The sequence below is a fragment of the Lissotriton vulgaris genome, chromosome 1_1 (genome assembly GCF_964263255.1).
Source record: "Lissotriton vulgaris chromosome 1_1, aLisVul1.2, whole genome shotgun sequence".
Taxonomy (NCBI): Eukaryota; Metazoa; Chordata; class Amphibia; order Caudata; family Salamandridae; genus Lissotriton; species Lissotriton vulgaris.
Window position 1 is genome coordinate 1,408,312,517 of NC_141685.1, and position 20,574 is coordinate 1,408,333,090.

General features: G+C 44.9%; 1 protein-coding gene and 1 pseudogene across 1 annotated transcript in view; both read right to left on the minus strand.

Annotated features, from left to right (window-relative positions):
* Positions 1–20,574, minus strand: part of COG5 (component of oligomeric golgi complex 5) — a 1,241,975-nt gene that overhangs the window by 392,523 nt on the left and 828,878 nt on the right. The gene's annotated exons all lie outside the window — the stretch shown is intronic.
* On the minus strand, positions 706–2,418 carry LOC147750604 (uncharacterized; annotated as a pseudogene).

Sequence of the window (20,574 nt, forward strand, 5' to 3'; positions counted from 1 at the left end):
TTCCATCAGTGACAGAGTTTTTTGAATGTGATTTTTTACCATGTCGAAAGAACTGGCCTTGATAAGGCAATCGTCTAGATATGGATATATCTGTATCGACTGCAATCGAAGGTGGGCTGCCACCGGGCCAGTATCTTCGTGAACACTCTGGGGGCTGAGCGCAGTCCAAAGGGAAGAACTTTTAACTGGAAGCCCCTGCCAGCTACTCTGAACCTTAGAAACTTCCGGTGCCTGGGAAAAATTGGGACATGGAAGTATGCATCCTGAAGGTCGAGCGTTGCCATATACTCTCCAGCCGAAAGAAATTGGAGGATTTCCTGAAGTGTCAGAATTCTGAATGTCAGTTTTTTGAGGAATTTGTTTAGGGCACGCAGGTCGAGGATGGGTCGCCATTCCCCCGACTTCTTGCGAATAAGGAAAAATCTTGAGTAGAAGCCTTTTCCTTTCTGATGATGAGGTACCTTTTCTATTGCTCCCTTCGGAATCATAGTGTTGATCTGGGCAAACAGCTCCTTGAGATGTGCTGGAGGTGGTCCTCTTGGGGGGAAGTTTGGAGGAGTTTTCACGAATTCCAAAATGTGACCTCTGGCTACCACATCCAGAACCCACTTGTCTGTGGTAATCTTGGACCAATTTAAGTAATTTTGGGATATTTTTCCTCCAATTTGGTTCGGGTTGGGACAAAGTGGCGGCAGGATGCGTTTCTCACTTCTTATTGTCTCTTCCGCGATAGTTGGATTTTCCTCGAGACTGAGAGAAATTTCCTCTTCTCTGTCCGTAAGTCTGTTGACGATATGGTTGGTATCTTTGGTTTCCCTCGGCGGAAGTATAGGAGCGCTGTTGGTTATAGCCTCCTCTATTAGAGAAATTCCCTCTTCCTTTTGCTCCACGAAAGGAAGACTTTTTGTATTGTAAAGTGCCCAGCGAACGTGCTGTCTCAGTATCCTTCTTGATGGATTCCAGAGCATCGTCAACATGCTTTCCAAATAAATACTCTCCATCAAATGCCATATCTATAATCCTTGTTTGTACCTCCTGCCGAAAGGATGTTGCCTTCAACCATCCTTGCCTCCTGAGAACAGCTGCACCTGCTAGCTGACGAAAACCTGTGGCAGCAACGTCCACTGCAGCATCAATCATCTCAGACGAGACACACTCTCCTTCCTGAAGGATCTTCTTAGCTTCAGCTTGATCTGGATCGGGGAGTTTGTCCACGTACGGCAAGATGTTCGACCACATCTGCCTATCGTTTCTCCCTAATATGGCTAGAGAGTTAGCGGCTCTAATAGTTGGAGCTGCAATTGTAGAAACTTTTTTCCCGATAGAATCTAGACGTCTCCTGTCTTTGTCTGGCGGAACGGAGACCTGAGATGTTGGGTTAGAAGACCTCTTTTGCGCTGCCTGCGCTACCACAGAGTCTGCTTTCGCTTGTCCAATGAGGCACACTGGAGATTAATTTGGCGCCCTATATTTCTTATCCACTCTCGGGGGCACTGCTGGCAAAGAATTTGGCTTGGACATGATCTTCAGTCCTTCCTTCCATATGAATTCTATGATAGGAATGGTCCAACTCTGTTTTTGTGGCGTAGATTTGAAGTCATACAAGAAGCAGTCTTCTTGTTTTGACTCCATAGTTATCATGAACCTCCTTGTTGCTCTATCCATGATCTTGTGGAATGAGGCAATGTCCACAGGAGGTGACTCTGATGTAGTAGGTTCTGCCGGAGAGGGCGTGTTTGCATTGTAATCCTCATACTCTGACGATTCTGACCTATTGTCTAATTCTCCTTCTTCTTGCTCCTCATGATCTGAGTACTCTTTGTCTCCTGTCTGAGGAGCTGTGACTTGTGACGCAGACAATGCTGGACGTTCTTCCTCCAACGTCACAGAAACAACTGGCTGTGCCTGCTTTGAAAGCGGCGTTGCTATTCTAGGTCTTGGTGTAGATACCTGAGAGTCACCTGACTCTGAAGGCGGGAAACGCCTATAGTAGTCGCTGAGCATGTACTGTAGATTGCGAAATAAGTCTTCAGGTATTTGCATGCCGGGAGCAGGCCTGTCCTCATGTGAGAAAGGCTCAGTTTCGTGCATTTCTTCCTCCATATCATCTTGAATCTTAATTTGGAGGTCAGACGGACTTCTGGCTGCTCCAAAGTTTTCATCTTCATAGGATCCTTCCTCATCCGAATCCAAAAGTTTCTCTGGCACTACTAGCGTAGAAGGAATCGCCTCATTAGTAGCCCTTTTCTTCAGCAGCGTAGCTGTAGTTGCAGGTGATGGTAGCGGTATCCCCGATGACTGTGCTGACCAGACTTGTAAGGCAGTGCAGCTTGACAGTGGTGGCGTCGATGGGATCTCCTCCGTCGCCGACGAACCTGCCTTGTGCTGCTGAATTGTTTGCCTCGTCGACGGTGTCATCGTCGATGGGGACGTCATCGAGGTCGTCGACGGTAGCTTCGTCGACGTGGATTTCATCGTCGACGGGGATTTCATCGTCGACGGTAACGTCGTCGACGAGAGCCAACCGTCACATCAGAATCGTAGACGAGGAGCTCGTCGACAGTACCCTAGCCGTCGTCAACGGGACTATAGTCGACGACGAGATAGGCCTGATCTGCACATGAACCAGCGTAGGCGATGAGGCCGAAGACATCACTAGAGCCGGCTTCGGTGAGGAGAAAGTCATAGTGCAGGTGGTAGACGTGGCCACATGAGAGGAAACACAATCCTTTTTTGACGTTGAAATTGTCAAAGGTGGCAACTGAGGAGGCACAGAATTTGAAGATTTCTTGGGAACTGCAGATTTCCCAGACTTCTTAGAGGGCGTACTATCCATCTTAACAGGTGGAAGAGTCTTTTTGAATCACTAGGCCCAGGAGTATCCAGAGAGGATTGGGCCTTCTTTGTCACCTTCGCCCTTGGAGATGAAACTTCAGTTTCAGCCTTCCTCTTAACAGAAATTAGTGAAGAACCAGAGGCAATGCTTCCTACCTCAGACAAAGGGTCCTCCTTGTCCTTGAGTCTGTTAAGCCACAACAGCAGTCGTCCTTCTCTGTCCCTGATGGTCTTAGGGGGGAAGGTCCGGCAGATCTTGCACTCCTTTGCCTTATGGTCAGGATAAAGGCAATATAAACATTTTTTGTGGGGATCTTCCTTGAATAGCCTTTGCTTCCCACAAGAATCACAGGCCCTGAACAGGGATTTAGAAGTAGACATCTGAAAAACTTGAAGAAACTAACTAATCTTGAAGAAAACTGAGCAGAGCTCAGGGAGACTCCCTTCACACGACGTGCGGTAGAAAATCTGAGAGCCTGAGCCTGATTGGCTGCAGTTTGGACTAACACATAATGAATAGGATAGTCACGATGGTGAAGGTTTTTTCTACTGTAGCTGGTGCTACTTTACTTCCTGGTTGGGTACTTCTGATATTTGCTATATGTATTATGGCATTTTATTGCTTTTTTATGTACCGTGGGACTCCCACTCCAACGACGGGGAATGATTCAGGCATGTGAATCTATGAAAGACACCCCTAATACTGGAGAAGGTCTGTTCTGCAGAGAGTCTTGCCTTGAGGACCTTGAATCATTCTCAAACACATTAAACCGCACAACTGAAAGAATACAGATTCATCTAATCATTCCCTTAGCATGAAGTTACAACTGACAAAGTATTTTGGACCTTGGTTCGCTCACTGTTGCTGACATGCTGGTATCAGGTTAGCCCTTTCACTGGCTGTGCCACATTAGTTAGCTGGAGTTGCAGCGCATAGGGATAGGGGCTCCATGGCTCTCGTAGCGCATATCTAGGGATCTACCCTGTTTTTTATTTTTTTATAAAAACATTTTTGTGTTTTTAAAAAAAAATGAAAATACAGGCAAGTCACACACACTGCAGGTCATCACAGTTAACCCTTGGGGATCGACCATGTAAATCCCTTTGCACTGTTATTCCCTTCCAACCCAACTAAATCACATTCCCCAACCAGCCCATAGTAGGACTACCATTACCCCATATCTTAGAATGTTTTCGAAGCATCCATGCTCTTATGTAAATAGGTTCCTACAGCTTTGCACATTGCTCCACGTCCGCCCTTCCTTCTCTCAGTGGGGGCCTCAGGCTTCTTCCAGTGTTTTGCTATGTCTCTTTTCATCAATAGCGTTCCCAATTTCACCAGGATTTGTTTGCTCCTGGGACCTCCCAGATTATCTAGAATCCTGAGTAAGGCAACTTTAGGGGAGGCCTCAATCCGTCGACCCAGAACATTGGAGAGGGTTAGAGTGTTTTGAATATGGTGAGCCAAATTCGTTAGATAAGGGGACACACACACCATATGGAAAAAGTCTCCCATGCCATCCCGGAATCTAGTGCAGGTGGGCTCTGAGAGTCTTTGTACTTAACAAAGTGTGAAGTATGTATACTATAAATAATTCAATTGGATGTGATGTAGCTGGGATGATATCGCCAGGGTACGTGGTGCGATGAACGCTCCCTCTAATCTACATCTTCAATAAAGCCGACCCACCCCTCTCATCGCTATTTAAGATTAGATCGGCTATAAGGTAAGTGGTTGACCAGGGATTAGTACATCTGTGAAATACCCCCTTTAAATAGTGGGCCCATGAGTAGTTCTGCCTCTAAGGGGTTGTTGTCGGGTGGCGAGGTAAGTGCCTCTAGGTAGCCCGATAGGCATGTTTGAGCTGTGGATAGCGGTACAATTGGGATTTGAGAAGAGAGAATCCAGTTTGAAGGGTAAAATGGATTTCATGTGGTCATCCTCCCACACATCGCCCAGTTTCAACACTCCTGTTCTGTCCCTGCCCTTAAAGCTCTCAATCCGTGACACCAGTTCAGCCATCTACCAGTTCAGAGGAGGTTCACCAGTATCACCCTGCAGTCCCAACCCATCCTGTGCAGTGCCGACCTCCAGGCCTGGAACACTCCCATGTACTCTCTGAAAGGATCCGGAGTACCTGCTTCCCTTATAGCATGCCCATGAGGTTGTCCAGGCCAATCAGTGAGACCTCCATTCTAAAAGCAGGGTCCACCCACTCACCACACACCCTGTCATTCACCACCAAGGTATGTGCAGCCCAATAATAGAGATGGATTTCGGCAATAGCCAGGCCCCCATTGAATGTAGATCATACACGTTTGTCAAAGGAGATTCTGTTGGGGTTTATTGGCCCATATAAATGTACAGGCTCTTACACTGATGGCGTCAAACCAGCAATTCGGGATGGAGAAGGAGACATTTTGGAGGATGTACAATAGGCATGGAAGGATCCTCATTTTATATAAGGCTACTCTGCCCAATAGACTGTGTCGCAATTTGGTCCATCTATTCAGACCCCCCTGAACTGCGCTGGCTGGGGGTCTAAGATTAAGATTCCAAGTCAGTTCTGGTGCAGGTCATTTGACACCCTAAGTATTGGACGCTCAAGTGTTTGATAGATGAGGCCAGGGTGCTTTTAACGGCCAGTATAGCCCCCAACAGTGGTCTATAAGGCTATAGTAGACAACAGACCAAGAACCAACACATTCTGATTGATGCTTTCTTATTTAGAAACTTAATTTTAAAACTCTCTCATTACAGAAGAGGTTATTGTTGTTTTATATAATAATGATCACAGTACTTGATATAAGACAGAGCTACTTTCAAACCTTGCTAGAATGTTTGTGTATATATATCTTACATTTGTTTAAATATAACACTGCCTTGATGAATTCTGATCTTGGAAATATGAAAACTGAATGTATTCTAGAGGTATACTTTATATATTAACTGATAATTTTAAGATAGTGTCTGTATCTCAAATCTTGATTTAATTACACTTGCCATTAGATACAATCATTAATATTAAAAAGCATGAAATTAGTTTTGTTGACAATTTCTTACTCAGTTCACAGTAGATTTTCAAAATATAAATTTATGTAGGACACCCCCAATGGATTCATGAAATAATGTATTAATATATGTAAGATTTAACTTATTTCCGTTTTTTGAACTTTTAATTAAGCCATTACTAAATATGAATAAGTTCAAACCAACTAATTGTAATCTTTTTGTAAAAATGTGTTTTAGATTTTTTCCTCTATTTTGTTCCTTATGTTTCCGTTTTTTTCAACGGTTTGGCATGTCTACTATATATCAGTTCAGAAAAGGGGGTGGTGATGAACAGAGTGTCTGAATTGAGCAGACCACTCTTACCCAGTCCAAAGATCAGGGCTTGATCCGTCACCGTTATTTGTCTCACTGCCCCATCCCAGCTCAGAACCTGGCTATATGCAAATCAGTCTGTCCCTGGCCCAGTGCATCATGGGAACAGGGCAGACTAAACTACCAAGCCAATTCTTCACCAGAAAGGAGACAAGCTACCGGGGACCGGTTTCTGGCATTTCAGCCGTCTTCTGCCCGGCTTGCTTGAATCCTGATGGAGCAGTGAGAAAGGGACTCATGTCTGAGTATACCCTGCCACACCTATAGTGGCCAAAATCGATTCAGAAAAGGGGGTGGTGATGAACAGAGTGTCTGAATTGAGCAGACCACTCTTACCCAGTCCAAAGATCAGGGCTTGATCCGTCACCGTTATTTATCTCACTGCCCCATCCCAGCTCAGAACCTGGCTATATGCAAATCAGTCTGTCCCTGGCCCAGTGCATCATGGGAACAGGGCAGACTAAACTACCAAGCCAATTCTTCACCAGAAAGGAGACAAGCTACCGGGGACCGGTTTCTGGCATTTCAGCCGTCTTCGGCCCGGCTTGCTTAAATCCTGATGGAGCAGTGAGAAAGGGACTCATGTCTGAGTATACCCTGCCACACCTATAGTGGCCAAAATCGATTCAGAAAAGGGGGTGGTGATGAACAGAGTGTCTGAATTGAGCAGACCACTCTTACCCAGTCCAAAGATCAGGGCTTGATCCGTCACCGTTATTTATCTCACTGCCCCATCCCAGCTCAGAACCTGGCTATATGCAAATCAGTCTGTCCCTGGCCCAGTGCATCATGGGAACAGGGCAGACTAAACTACCAAGCCAATTCTTCACCAGAAAGGAGACAAGCTACCGGGGACCGGTTTCTGGCATTTCAGCCGTCTTCGGCCCGGCTTGCTTGAATCCTGATGGAGCAGTGAGAAAGGGACTCATGTCTGAGTATACCCTGCCACACCTATAGTGGCCAAAATCGATTCAGAAAAGGGGGTGGTGATGAACAGAGTGTCTGAATTGAGCAGACCACTCTTACCCAGTGTAAAGATCAGGGCTTGATCCGTCACCGTTATTTATCTCACTGCCCCATCCCAGCTCAGAACCTGGCTATATGCAAATCAGTCTGTCCCTGGCCCAGTGCATCATGGGAACAGGGCAGACTAAACTACCAAGCCAATTCTTCACCAGAAAGGAGACAAGCTACCGGGGACCGGTTTCTGGCATTTCAGCCGTCTTCGGCCCGGCTTGCTTGAATCCTGATGGAGCAGTGAGAAAGGGACTCATGTCTGAGTATACCCTGCCACACCTATAGTGGCCAAAATCGATTCAGAAAAGGGGGTGGTGATGAACAGAGTGTCTGAATTGAGCAGACCACTCTTACCCAGTCCAAAGATCAGGGCTTGATCCGTCACCGTTATTTATCTCACTGCCCCATCCCAGCTCAGAACCTGGCTATATGCAAATCAGTCTGTCCCTGGCCCAGTGCATCATGGGAACAGGGCAGACTAAACTACCAAGCCAATTCTTCACCAGAAAGGAGACAAGCTACCGGGGACCGGTTTCTGGCATTTCAGCCGTCTTCGGCCCGGCTTGCTTGAATCCTGATGGAGCAGTGAGAAAGGGACTCATGTCTGAGTATACCCTGCCACACCTATAGTGGCCAAAATCGATTCAGAAAAGGGGGTGGTGATGAACAGAGTGTCTGAATTGAGCAGACCACTCTTACCCAGTCCAAAGATCAGGGCTTGATCAGTCACCGTTATTTATCTCACTGCCCCATCCCAGCTCAGAACCTGGCTATATGCAAATCAGTCTGTCCCTGCCCAGTGCATCATGGGAACAGGGCAGACTAAACTACCAAGCCAATTCTTCACCAGAAAGGAGACAAGCTACCGGGGACCGGTTTCTGGCATTTCAGCCGTCTTCGGCCCGGCTTGCTTGAATCCTGATGGAGCAGTGAGAAAGGGACTCATGTCTGAGTATACCCTGCCACACCTATAGTGGCCAAAATCGATTCAGAAAAGGGGGTGGTGATGAACGGTGTTGGATCTAGCCCTGATCTCTTGACTGGGTGAGAGCTTTCTGCTTAATTCAGAGACTCTGTCCCTCACCACCCCTTGTTGTAAATATTTTTGTCCACCCTAAGCGTGGAAGGGTATTCTCAGATGTGAGACCCTTGCTCATTGCACCATCAGGATTCAAGCAAACCGGGCCGAAGACGGCTGTTATGCCAGAAACCGGTCCCCGGGAGCTTGTTTCCTTCCCAGTGTAAGAATTGGCTTTTGTAGTTTGGTTTGCCCTGTTCCCATCATGCACTGGGACAGGAACAGACTAATTTGCATACAACCAGGTTCTGAAACTGGGATGGTGCAGTGAGCTAAAAAAACAGTGTTGGATCTAGCCCTGATCTCTTGACTGGGTGAGAGCTTTCTGCTTAATTCAGAGACTCTGTCCCTCACCACCCCTTGTTGTAAATATTTTTGTCCACCCTAAGCGTGGAAGGGTATTCTCAGATGTGAGACCCTTGCTCATTGCACCATCAGGATTCAAGCAAACCGGGCCGAAGACGGCTGTAATGCCAGAAACCGGTCCCCGGGAGCTTGTTTCCTTCCCAGTGTAAGAATTGGCTTTTGTAGTTTGGTTTGCCCTGTTCCCATCATGCACTGGGACAGGAACAGACTAATTTGCATACAGCCAGGTTCTGAAACTGGGATGGTGCAGTGAGCTAAAAAACGGTGTTGGATCTAGCCCTGATCTCTTGACTGGGTGAGAGCTTTCTGCTTAATTCAGAGACTCTGTCCCTCACCACCCCTTGTTGTAAATACTATATATCAGGGCACACATAATTTTCCTGACTCTTCAATCACAAACAACTTTTGTTTTCAGTTTCTGCACGATGGCCTTCCTCTGTCTGTACGTCACGCATGTTGAAAGATTCGACTGTTTTGTGCCAGCCGGACTACTTATGGATTTTATTAAGTATACTGCGAACGTACAAAACAAACTATTGAAACTCATGAATGAATATATATATATATATTTTTAACTTATTACTTTAGTGCCTCCTGAACTGTAATTGCCACGTTGTGTGAAAGGACAGAAATACAAACCACCAGTTCATTATCAGATATTCACCTAGATTTCTAAGAAACCAATGAAGTGAGTGGTTCGATACCAGCTGACAACAGCATTCTAAAAGAAGGAGACAAAGGATCAACATCCATATCCTGGATGGACCTACGTAGCAGTTTACCAAGTCAGTTTCAACATGCCAGAAAAGATGAGCTAATACCAATACCCAATATATTGAGTGACAATCCACAAAATACATAGAATTTTCCAACACTTTGTTGGACTAGAGCAAATTCAGGGTCCAGTTTCATGCTAATGAGCCCAAGAAACCATTGTCGCTGAATCGCGGGTGGCTTTCCATCTACAGTAAGAAGATCTGTAGAAGCAGATTACAGTTTCTGTCATCAATAAATCACCCCTTTTTGTACCGATCAATACATCACGGGGCCTGACTTTACAGGTAGGTGCTATTGTGGTAGTGTCAAAAAGGAACGTTCAAGCAAGAGTGCTTATTTGTGGGATTGCATCCACCTAACGTTGCACTTGAAAGTCAAAGGTACAACCAACTGCATATGACTGTCAAGAGTCCACACCTCAATTGGGCAAACATATTTTTGCACCTGTTAAACAAAAAGGTAACATCAGTTAGAGGTACAAAATCCCAACACATGCACATCGTAACATTTATCACATATCTTGGCCTTCTCAGATTCAAGACGTTTGACATTAGATTGTTTTCTAAACGGGAAATCTTTATAAGGGCCCAGATGATCATTAATATATTTCAGTCAGGAAGATATTATTTCCTGAATCCTTCACTCACATAGGGGTTGGAGCAAAGGAGCGTCGCCCCACATAAATCCACCCCAAAAAAATGCCCCAGAGATGAAAAATTAAATGGTAATGCAGTTAATTTATTACCATTTTATTTTTCGTCAACCCATCCTGACTCGGGAAGGGGCTTGGCCAGCTGAGGAGCAGCAGTTGTGGGAGGCATGTGCACTGGTTTATAGTGCACATGCCTCTTCGGCCGGCCATTTTGCGAAGGCCAGTCTGACATGCGCACTACAAACCTCTCAACACGGTTGTCTTAGCTGGGTTGAGAGCCTTCACTGGCCTCTACTGGACTCAGGAGCGCCGAGAAACGCCCCTCCCTCCAAGCAGCGCCAGGATTGGTTAAGTAAATTAGGTGGGGCCCTGGGTGTGACGTCAGAAAAGAAGAAGACTGCTTAAGGCAGTGTTGTGATTGGACAGCGGCTTCTGGGAGACTGGGAGTTTCCTGTTGTGGCAAGAAGGAGACTGAGCAGAGGCGGCAGCACTCGGCTGCATTCAGGTGAGTTTATTTTTATTTTTTTCATTCACCCCTCTGCCCCCCCACCACCCATGCTTAGTAGCAGCCACTACTGCCTATACAGTAGAGCCATGTTAGCTGCAGTATTGCCATATGTGTCCGACACTTATTAGGCAAAATCACTGCTAGCCCTGAAATGCTACAAAAAATGAAATTATTATAAATCCTGTCAGAAAGGAATTGATATATTCTTTTATTTTTTTTCAAATTTGAGCATCTTGCGTCTGAAATATACTGCCTTAGACTTTTTATTTCAAACATTGATTTACCCTGTCCGTTCTAGCACAGACGTGTGTGGCATATGACATTAAAGTAGATAGAACTGTACATATATTGCCCTTTGGGAGCATAAAGGTATTATTAACACTTAAACCACCAAGAAAATCTTTTCAAACTTCACTCTACGTGTACATGTTCAACTAAGATACAGTCTTTTAAATTCCATTTAACAAGGCATTTCATTTTGTATCAGTCGGCTTCTTTCTTCCATTCAGAATGCACCCTGACCTCAGTCCACAGTAGAATTCGCTTAATTGGGCTCGGAGTGACTGGAAGGCTTTGCAATTTCAGTTTGTGCTGGTGGTGATCACCTGCCGCAGAATCAGCGGCCATTTTAACAAAGAGGTTAGGCATCCTAATTGGTCTTATCCCACGAGTCCCAGGCCATTTTCTAGAAAATGAAAGGATTGGATCTGCTCTGTATCTGCACACAGTTCCCTCCTCTGCTCCACTTAATGACACAATTTCTTCAAATGGCAGCGTTTTCTGCAAAATATTTAAGAATGACTTCCACACCTCTGAAAAACAATGTAAGTCTTGGCTCTGTGCATTTGTGAATGTAAACTGAAATGCTGCTCTAAGACTTTCTCCTAAATCACTTGCCCGAGGTTAGAGGTAGGAAACAGCTCCAGGCGATTTTACCATGTGTCTGATTCTGACAACATTATTAACATCGTGTGCGTTTACATCTGCATGCTACTACACGTCATTGGAATGGAAGAAGATCACTAATTAATTGGCGGCACACATTTCATTGCTATTAATTGAAGGAATTAGCTGTTATGAACTTCTTTTGTACTATATACTTCTTTTAATTCAAAAAAATAATAGCGGTAGGGCTAAGACTCTACAAAATCACCCAGCGGTCTTTTTCCCTATTATGACATTTAAATGTATGCAAACTATCATCACTATTCTATTTAGATATTTTCACAAACAAGCACAGCAGTAACAAGATCTCCTTCCTTTAATATGACTTGGCCCTGCAATTTTTAGATTTCAGTAAAACGTTCAAACATACCCAACAACATGTGAGTTGTTCTGGAATATACACACAAGAGGGGTGGAGAAGACAAATGAGTACACACATTCAACACGAGCGTACAAGCATTGGGGCACTCATGAGTGATGAAAAACTGCCCTCACTCACACACACTGTGTGTGACATGCTTCATCATCGGGTCTGCTGCAACGCCCGGGCGGAGCATAGGGAGTTGTTCTGGAATCACACAAGCCTATTTACCAGCAGTAGGTATTTAACACGAGTGAAAATACAACACAAAAAGATTCATACTACCACTGTTGGATATACACCGTGTAGAATTGTCGGTTTAAATAGATGCAATTGATTTCAAAATCATCATTGTTTGTTTGTAGTCGAGAAGTTGTCTTTTCCCCCGAAATCCTGATGCTTGTGCCTGCTTATTTTATCTATAATCAGTGGCTTCCTCATTATTCCTCGATCTGGACATGGTCGGTTGTGCCTTTTTTCAGGAAAACTTTAATACCCCATTCTTTCTTTATCAGTGGTAGCTTCATAAAGGAGTGGTGGCAATAGGCCCAGTGTTCTGCTAGCATTTGGACTGATGAAGATATCAGCTTCCACCTTGTGCTCAGCTCAGAAGCAGAAGATGTATCCGAAAAGGAACATTAAGGAAAAGTAGCCATCTAACTTTCACTTTTCCAGTATCAATGGGCTATGCCCAAAAATTTCTCTTGGTAAGGAAATGATACACTCTGCGAAACCTGAGCAGGTACATGAAATTTCCAGTCACACTGATTTTTGGCAAACATTTCTTACCCAGAAGGTAGTCTTGACTTTCAACCTTATTTGGCAAGAAGTTAAATATGGTCAGAGCCACTAAAAAATTAAGATAGCAACATACATTTTTTAAACAATTTATGTTATTATAATATATACTAAAAATGCAACAAAAAAACCAATAACCACTGGTCAGTCCATTATCATGACAGTATGTACAGCTAAAGTCTGTTTTTTTAAAAATCAAACAACTTACTTGAGGCAAAGACCAGGCCTTGTCTGAATTTTCTGGCTCTTTATCTCTAAGTATTTAAACCAGTACTTGGTCTGTCAATGTCACCTACAGCATATTAAAGGTCCTTAACACAACTGATGAGGAGGCATTTCTCCAATGCCAAAGGTGCCTAGTAGTAGTAGTCTATGCTGCCTCGAGTAACCTTTTCCAATATGTGTGGGAAAAGAATCCAACTTGTGGTTAAGGATCCTATGAGATCATGCTTAAGTCAGTCCATTTTCTAACTTTGCAGAATTTGGGTCTGATTTAAAGTTTGAAGCACAGGTTACAATGTAACTAAGTTAAGGATGTTTCTTCTTCCCAATTACAAGTGCATTTTATCCTATGACACTTGTAATTAATCGGACAGGATACCTATCATCTTGTGACAGAGGAGCCTGTCCACCAAACTTTGGGCCTCATTAGGATGGCGGGCGGATCGCCCCCGTCGGTAGCCACCGCTAGCATGGTGGGGGCGATCCACCCGCCATCCATACTCAAAAGACCCTCGCCGTATTTGGATGGCTGGGGGGTCCGCGGCGGACGCTTTTCCGCCGGACGAGTAGTCGACCGGGCGGAAAACATGCATAATATGGTGGTGGTCTCTGCAAGACACTGCCATCCATATTATGAGGATGGCGGCAATTGGCCTTTCGCCGCCATGGAAAGTCATGCAGTTTTTTCTGCCGGGGGCCCCCGGGGTGTTGGGTGTGCACTTGGGTGGTAGCCATGGTACCTCCGACATTTGCATGTACAAGGTCGCAGGCACAGCGCGGTGCCAGTCACGCTGTGCATGCAAATGCACAACATGCAGTCTTTACATTGCGGTGGGTGCTGCTTGCAGTACCGCCTGCCGCAATGTAAAATATGCAGGATGCGCCCGCCAGTGTGGCGGGCGCATCATAATCGCCACAGTGGGACTGGACTCCCTGGCGGCCAGCCCTGCGTACCGTCACGGCGGCGGCGGACAAAGGACTTTGTCCGCCCGCCATCGTAATGGTGCCCTTAATTAGGCCCTATAACCGGTTATTCAATAGATATGTGAAACCTACAAGAGACTGAACAAGATCACAGTTAAGGACCAGTATACTTTACCATTAAAGAGGGACATAATTGCGTCGGTGAGAGGGGCATTAAACGTTATCTTAGAGGGGCATATTATTTGCAAAAGATAAAAGAGGGAGACAAGTGGAAAACAGCCTTTCGGACTCCATATGAGCATTGTGAATATCGGGTAATGCCCTTAACTCTGAGCTTACGCCCTCTATCGTCCAAAGCTATATGGACAACATATTTTCAGATCTACTAAATCTAAAATGTAAAGTCTATTTCGATGACATTTTGATCTTCTCCAGGTCTATGGAAGATCACTGTCAATGTCTGAAATGTCCTTCAATGGTAGCCCTTCTTAACAAGTAACCCGGAGAAATACCATTTGAACTAACTAGGGTTAAGTACCTAGGATTTGTTATTCTTCGAAAAGGCCTTCCAATGGACCCAGGGAACATTCAAGTGGTGCTGAGTCAGCCTTTCCCCTCTTCAATTAGGAAAATGTAGACATTTTTGGGATTTGCCAACAGTATAGGAAATTCATTAACACATTTTTTGAATTTTCCTGCCACATTTCTTGGCAGCTAAAGAAAGAAAAATGGAGTACTGGGTTCTATTGGCATGGTCAAGCTGAATCGGCTTTCCAAGCTCCAAAGAAGTCCTTTACTGGAGCTCTAGTACTTAGGTAACCTGATCATATGAAGAAAGTTATTAGGAGCATTGTTACTACAACATCAAGTGAACGATGCCTTACGACACCCTATCTTTTATAATTGCAGAATCGTATCACCCTCTGAGCAGAAGTATTCAGTCACTGAAAAGGAACTAATAGCCATGAAAGATGTATGCATGGAGTGGAAAAATACCCTTCAAGGTTCCCCTTATCCCTCTGAAATCAGGACAGATCATCAAAATCTTCAAGTACTACAGAAATTCCAATGTCGGAATAGTCAACAAGACTGTTGGGCATATTTTTTTTCTCAATTGGATTTTGTGGTCACTTATATTCTTGGGTCTAATACATTCCCACGGATCATGTGTCCAACTGGGATTCTTCCCATTTGGAAGTCTAACCACAAAGTTTGCTGGCTCCAGAATGCATAACCTCTGGTTACTTCCTTTTTTATATGAAGTCAAACTATTTTATCTATCTCTAGATATGGTTTCACCTTTCATTTGCCTACAAGTTCTTCATCTTAGAATGACTCCTGAAATAGTCCCCTCTCATTCCTTGATACCAGCAGCCTCAGAATTGTTTTAAAATTTAGTCTCTGTAATAGATATATTTAAGAAAAGTTTGTCAACAGCCAAAGAACGGAGGAAGGAACAAGCGGACGTGTCAACAGCTTGCCCCTATCAGAGATAAAGTTTGGATATAGCCCCATTTCTTACTGCTCCATGGAAGACATCCTAAACTAGGGCCAAGTTTTCTGGGACCCCTTCCCTATTGTCAAGATCATTAATACTGTAGATATTCCCATTCACCTCCCACCATTGTGGTGATTACATCCTGTTATCCATATATCCCAGTGGAAACCTTATATTTTTGATTGTTTATCTCATATCAGGCCACCTAATCCTCCAGTTTTGGTATACAGAGTTGCTGATATTCGAAGGTTTAAAAATGTGCCATTTTTCTCGCATTGTTCGTGGGAGACTACAGTTTTTAGGCCACTGAAAAAGTTATCCAAACAGTGTTCAATCTCCTAATTAGCGGACCTCTTTCTACATGCACTTTCCACATATGTGCAAGGAACTGGACACTGAGCATAGGGGTACAAGTTTACGGAGTCAAATCCGATTTTAGGACGAACGGACTACAAACATGGACGCCATGACGTCATGCTGTAGTTCCGAAATATCGCGAGATTACGCGATTTCGGTGCCGGACAGACTGAGAGCTGTTTGTGGAAGTTTCTGCTTCAGCGTCCACACCTAATATACTCACTTTTCGACAGTTATTGTCTCCAACAATTGAGAAGCTGGGCTCTATTTACCACTTGAGCTCTAGACCACAAGGACAGCGCTGGGCACTTGCTGTCAATTTCGATTGGCGAAGAGACCATCATGTGACTATCTAAAGGAGGGCTTGAGCCTAGCTCGGTGCCTCCCCCTGTCTCAGCTATTGCCAGAGACAACGCCGGACAGGTAAGGAGCTCCACATGGGGCTTCTCTTTTTATGTAGTTAATTCTGACAAACTCCAGTAGGAGACAGCTTTGTGGTAATGAAACAGAGAGATATAGATCACTTTCTTAGGGGGTTAAGTCATCCCCTAGATACCACACTCACCAATAAACGTGGGGAGCAACCAAGGGGGTTTCAGTGGGTTGAGGTCCCAGCTAGTGGGGGAGCAGCAATACGAGCTCTTTTTAAGTAAGGGGAGCAACTTTCACTGGTACAGAATTGATTAAGGCTTGCAGTGGATTAATTTTCCGCGCAGCCTACATTTAGCTCCGGTGTGCTTTCCTCTTACAGAGCGGGGTCTCACTACGCCTGAGCCAGGACCAGGACGAGGTGAGGTCTCTTCCCCGGGCACCCTGGGTGAGTGATTATATGTACTATATTTAGACGTATATTCAAGGCAAATAACTTGCTTCATAGATGGTTTTCCTGTGTTATGTTTTGTCTCTTCCTCCACAGATCTACTAAATTTACCAGGTGTCATGGAGGAGTGAAGCCACAGTATTTGGAGACTCATATCCTTTACTGGATTATCACATAATTAGTGTTTTGAGTTTTGCACCTACACATTTTTGCAGTCGCACTATTGAGAGAACAGAGGCCCTGATGAAAGCCTAGGGTCATATTCCCGCTTAGGCAGAAACATGTCGGCCCCTATGCAGATATTTGTTAAACTGCAGTAGTATAGTTTTGCGCTGTTCTTAGTTTTTAATTAGGAAGAGGTCTTGGTAGAATAAAGTTGGAATGAGATTCTCTATCCTATTTTAACTTTTCACACACTTTTCTTTGTTGCACTGCACCTACCCGTCTGACCAGATCCTTATGATTGTTCCTTGTGTTGGCATGTGTAAACCATGTGTCCACAGACGGTACTACTTGGTCTCAATGATCTAGAGACACTGTACCCAGGACGGAGGACCACATGAGAATATTGGTCATACATGATATTGATGGGAATCCAACACGGGTGTTTATTTTGCTAACACAGGGGCAACCATCTTCTGGATGACGCCTTGAGCAGGTACTCTCATTAATTTGAGACCACAGCTCCTTTCCTGATACATGAATCAGAAGTCAGACCCATAGGTTTTTCAGGTTGAGCACCCCTTCCCTATTGTCAAGATCATTAATACTGTAGATATTCCCATTCACCTCCCACCATTGTGGTGATTACATCCTGTTATCCATATATCCCAGTGGAAACCTTATATTTTTGATTGTTTATCTCATATCAGGCCACCTAATCCTCCAGTTTTGGTATACAGAGTTGCTGATATTCGAAGGTTTAAAAATGTGCCATTTTTCTCGCATTGTTCGTGGGAGACTACAGTTTTTAGGCCACTGAAAAAGTTATCCAAACAGTGTTCAATCTTCCAACCTGACCTCTGCCATATGTATCCCTAGGCTAGTACATAGATTTTTTCATTTGCATCTGAATAAACCAGTAGCCTCAAGAGGGGGGGGGGGGAGTATATTATTGGGCATGCCCATGGGAAGCACCTGCTGTGTAAAGTTTGATGTATCTGGTGAGACACCCCAACAATCGGACCACATGGGTTGCGGGGGGAGCCCCAGGGCTGCACCGGCTCCCCTACCTGCACTGATTGTGGTGTGGCGGGAGCCGGCTGTAGAGATTTGATCCCTTTTCTCTGCTCCTGACAGGTGGGCTCAAATCTGTGTTCCCTGTCTGCAAAAGACTGGAAAGTGATTGAATTTCTCTCTGCCCATGCTTTTGCAGGCAGGGAACGTCAGTGCCATTGGGCCCCGGGAGAGTAGCCACTCATTTCACATTCATCGCTCCAGCTGGGAAGCAGCCCATAATGCCCTGCATATATTTTTGAATCCTGGTGATGCCCAATAAAAGGGCCGGGCCACTAAGAATGATTTTATATTGTGGAGGGCTGCAAGGAGTGCTGCAGCTCCCCAGCAACATAAAAAAAAAGAAAACGCAGTAAACCTCCTGGGTCACTGAATCCATGACCCCCAAAAGAGCTTACTATTTTTTTTAAACCACACGTCTGAGCTGGAGCTATGCGCACTTCAGCTGGAAAGCATGGACGTCTTGTGGTTGATTGTACGGCTGCATTTTGTGTCGTGATTTTTTTTTTTAAAAGATACAGACATGTCGATATTTATTTTAAAAGGCTTTATGGAAAATATTTTATGACAATCGCTTTTATTACACATTGCAGAGTTTTAATTTATAAACTATATATTTGATTAATGGTGACTATTTGAAATAGACTAGACGTCTGCTTTATATATGTTGAAGTACGGACCCCTTGAAAAAGACAATAGAAAAAGGCTCGACCTCCAGATCTGGTATGTGTGGGATTTGTGCAAGCAGGAGTCCAGACGAACGGAAGTGTGTGGAAGGTTTGTTAAAGCAAATGTAATTGTTGAGGTATGCTTAGCCAGTGTCATGTAGTGACTTGAACATGTGGGTGAGGACTCTGAATTGTACTCGTTTGTGAATCTGGAGTCAGTAGAGATCCTTCAGGGGTGATGAAATGCAAGTGCGGCATGGGAGGTTCCGAGTGATTCCGGCTGCCAAATTCTGAATAGTCTGCAGCCTTCTAGTGAATCTTTGGTTGATCCCGCCATAGAGGGTATTCCCGTAATCAAGTTCGATTGTGACTAGGGCATCCGTGACAGTTTTCTGGGTGGGTGCGATTGGATGCCATTTGAAAATCTTCCTCAGCATCTTCAGGGTATGGAAGCATGAGGGGGCAACAGCACTGACTTTAGCGGTCATGTTGAGTTTGCTGGTGATGATGATACCGATGATCATGGCATGGGCATTCAAGTGGGGGTTGGTCCTAGCTCTGTTGGCAACCAGGTGGAGTCCCATGTGCTCTACCTGAAGATGACAATTTCGGTCTTGTGTTGGTGATTTCATTCATGCAGGCATTGAACTTGATTCGGTACTCCGTCTCTTGTCCATGTGGGAGAGAATAAGTTGTGTGTCGTTGGCGGAGGAGAGGACCTTGATATTGTGAGAGCGAATGATGGTTGCTATAGGGATCATATATTTGTTGAAGGAAGGATCCTTGAGGAGCTCTGCAGATGAGATTGCAGGCATCTGTATGGTGCCAGGCTGACTGACTGGGTTCTTCCAGTTAGGAAGGAGCAGATTCATGAGAGTGCATGTACTTGTATTGTGATGTTGATTAGGTGTTAGAAGATGATGGGGGGAGAGACTGTGTCAAATGCTGTGGAGAGGTCCGGGAGGATGAGGGCAGCAGTGTCTTCTCTGACCAGAATCATGCGGACGTCATCTGTGGCAGCAAAGAGGGCAGTTTTGGTGCTGCGGTTGGGTCTGAAACCAGACTCAGTGGTGTTGAGAAAGTGGTGGTTATTGAGGTTTTCAGTGAGGTGTCTGTTGAGGATTTTCTCTAAGACCATGGCCAAGAATAGAAGCAGGGAGAATAGTAGCAGGGAGGTCTGTAGATGGCAAGCGTTGAATGGTCTGCATAGAGTTTCTTCAGTAATGGGAGGAACGTTGCGTGTTTCCATCTGGGAAGGATGCAGAAAAGGTAGAGTCCTACAGAATGCATATGAGCATGGTGCGGATGGGTAGCAGTCCTCTGGGATAGGCGTAATGTGGGCAGGGATCTGATGGGCAATTGCATGAATGGACTTAAACTTCATGGCGGTGGCGGCTTCTTTTGGAGCTGACAGAATATGTAGTTAGCATTGGTACTTTGCATAAGATAGGGAGACGTTTGGCGAGATCTGTCGGGTCTGGTTTCAGGCTGACACTGCTGTAAATGGTGGTAATTTTGTTGCTGAAGAATTGAGAGGGATTATAGCAGAGGCACTGTGAGGGAGTGATCGATTTGGAGGTGGCTGATGCTGAGATTAAATCTTACACAATGGTGAAGATTTCTTTACTTCTGTTGGTTCTGGCATCGATGTGGTCAGCCAGAGTGGCACGTTTGGTGGTCTGGATCATTTGGGGCAAATTTGCACATGCTCTTGTCTGTAATGTCCTGACTCATTCTCCATTTGTGCTGTAGTTGTTTGCAGTGGAGTTTCATCAGTCTAAGTTCCTCTGTATAGCAATTGGCATGTGGTATGGATCTTGTTGCTTTGTTGTGTTTAAGGGGGCCAAGGAGTCGACAAAGAAAGTGATCTAATTCTTTACAGCTTTGGGGATGCTGTTGCTGTGTTCGGTTCGGTGGGTGTTGAGTGCGGTGTTCCAGTCATTGTCATTGATGTTGTTCCAGTTTTGGTGGGCAGGTCTGGAGGTGGTGTGTGGGCACTGGACCGGGACAGGGATGCTAAACTTAGGAAGGTGTGGTCTGTCAAGGAAACTGGTGTGGGCTCATCAACTCAGATGTTGCAGAAGTTGGTGAAAGTAGGGTCCAGGAGGCATCTGGCAACATGGGTAA